This window comes from Galeopterus variegatus, unplaced genomic scaffold (assembly GCF_000696425.1).
Source record: "Galeopterus variegatus unplaced genomic scaffold, G_variegatus-3.0.2 Scaffold566, whole genome shotgun sequence".
Classification (NCBI taxonomy): Eukaryota; Metazoa; Chordata; class Mammalia; order Dermoptera; family Cynocephalidae; genus Galeopterus; species Galeopterus variegatus.
Genome location: NW_007726677.1, coordinates 426434 through 428903, shown reverse-complemented (window position 1 = coordinate 428903; position 2470 = coordinate 426434).

Sequence of the window (2470 nt, the reverse complement as noted above, 5' to 3'; positions counted from 1 at the left end):
TTTTTTTTTTTTTTTTTTTTTTTTTTAGTAATAAGTTGGTTACCAGTAGTAGGTTTTCAAAACGTACTTATTCTAATAAGTTATACAATGACATAAATTGATGGCACTCTCTAGGTAATATGGGGGGAGGTTTATAATACCTGGTTCACAATGATATTTCCTGGCCTCCTTTTGGTAGCAGTCCAGACAGAATCTATCAGATTTTAATTCGTCTTACTTTGGTGGAGTTTGTATACTTTAAATCCTATAATAAAAAGTAATCTAGCCTTCATTTCCTTCCTAGCTAGATGCTAATTTGTGTTATCAAATGACCCTGTCATAAGCCAGAAAGAGAAATGTAGAAAAAGTGCTCCCAAAGCCTGAGACTTGGACCGAGGCTCTGGGTGAGGGTGACAGAAGCTCAGCCACACCGAAGTGAAAATGCAGCGTCTGGTCTATTTTTAAATGGACAGGTGTGATTGTTTCTCCAGAGGTGGGTTCATTTAAGAAAAGTCTCTTGTCTTGCTGCTTTTTATTCTTATTTCCCATAGGATATTTGTAGAGTTAGTGACCTATTGCATGTCTGTCCTGAGGGCCCAGGGAGATGGGAGACAACTCCCAGTTTTACTCAGCCGTCATCTGAAAATTCAGAAGTGAACCAAGGATTAGACTCCACGTGTTGGGCTTCAGTTGCAGGGGCTTCAAAATATTAGCCTTATGAGAAGTAGCCTTAAAATAAGAATGGGCATACACAGTTACTTCAGATTTAAATCTCAAAACAATATTCCTAAGTAGTAATGGGGTTGGCTCAAGTCTTGGCTATGAAAAAAGAAAATTCTCTTTAACATATAAATAAATTCTTAAAGACGTGTTGACAGTATTGAACTACCAACAACCTGTTAAGATCAGTTTGAATGCTTGAATATGTGCTGTTTGAGCGTCCAAGTTTGCACGTGTGCAGCTGGGTCTTGCCACTGGCACTGGTGTGTGCCCACTGCTTAATTCTGTCTGCAGATGAGGACCTAGGGGCGGTCACACCTGCCAGGTCTCCCTGTTGTACTTTCACACAGTCGAAAGGGGTTCACGGCAATATAACAGTTAATGAACTTTCAGTTTAAATTGTGTACATTTTTAAATTGTAAGATTTTTACTGTATATTGATGCATAGTGTGATTCAATAAATTGCTTGTAATTTAAAAACTATTTAATATTCAAAATAAATATAGTTATATATTTATAAACTCTGTTGCTGCGTTTATTCCACGTTTTTCCACTGTGCAAGGGCCAGGGTGGGGGAGCCTGGCATGGCCCTGTCGTGTGCTCCTGGAGCCTGCGGCCCTGGGACACCACCCTAGCCTCTCTAGAGGTTGTGTGCCCTTTTCCATGACAGACCTAAATCTCCACATTCCTGAGAATATGATTTGTAGAATCATTGGAACACTAAGCTGCCATGTAGCATTTGTGCTGCACTGAAGTCTATGATCTGAAGCCATTGCACTTACAGGAGCACTGCAGAAGTGTTTTTATTTCCGAGGTCCTCATTTGGCCCAGCCTCAAAGCCAGGGCCCAGGATCTAAGCCAAGAGACTCAAAACCAGCCTTTCTATGCCCTGAGTCCAACTTGTCACTCCAGCCCCTGCCCTCACTCTCCTGGTCCCTTACCAAGGTCTGAGCTGCCAAGAACACGATAACAACCTCCTACCAAAATCATGGCCCAAGGGGGTGGCTCCTGGCACCTCCTCTGGTCACACCAACACCATGTAACTCTCAGGGAGTAGATGGAGACCTCTGAGTCCCCAGAGATGCCCGAGACAGGCTCCTAAGCCTGCAAGCAGCCCACTGTCTTGCGGGACAAAAGTGAGTGCGGAGCTTAGGCCTGAGAGCCACCTGAGAACTCACCCAAATGCCTGCTGTCACCACATTGCATCACAAACCCATCCTTTCAGTCCCAAATGACCCCTGAGCAAGATGCTGCTTTCCAAACCTTTTCATCTGTATGTAACAGGTGAGGAAACAGGTGGTGGGTGATCAAGTAAAGCAGGTCGGTAGCAGAGCTGGTTTAGAGCCAAGCTGGCTGCCTCTGTCCCTGGGGACCTAAAACCAATAGATAACATGTCACCTCCCTCTGACCAGTGCACGCCACCTGCAAGGAGTTCCCTGGGGGAGGCGGGGAGGTCCCCAGTCTGCATCCCCAAGCCCTTAGGAGCAGCAGGGTTTGCCCAAGACATCAGAGGGGGTTGGGTGGGGAGCCTGGGCTCTTCCGCATGTGGCTGCTGCTGCCCATTTAAGATTCTAGGATTACTGCAACATGGCTTTTCCTCGTGGAAAATTCTTGTCACTTTGGCCCGGTGTTCTGAGCTTTAAACCTAAGGCCAGGAGCGGGCGCCCTGGACTCCTGGGCGCCCGCCTGGTGATCGCTGCCTGGCCGGCCGCGGGTCGAGGGAAGCCGGGCAGGGCGCACCGACAGGGAGAGGGCGGGGCGAGGCTGTGCC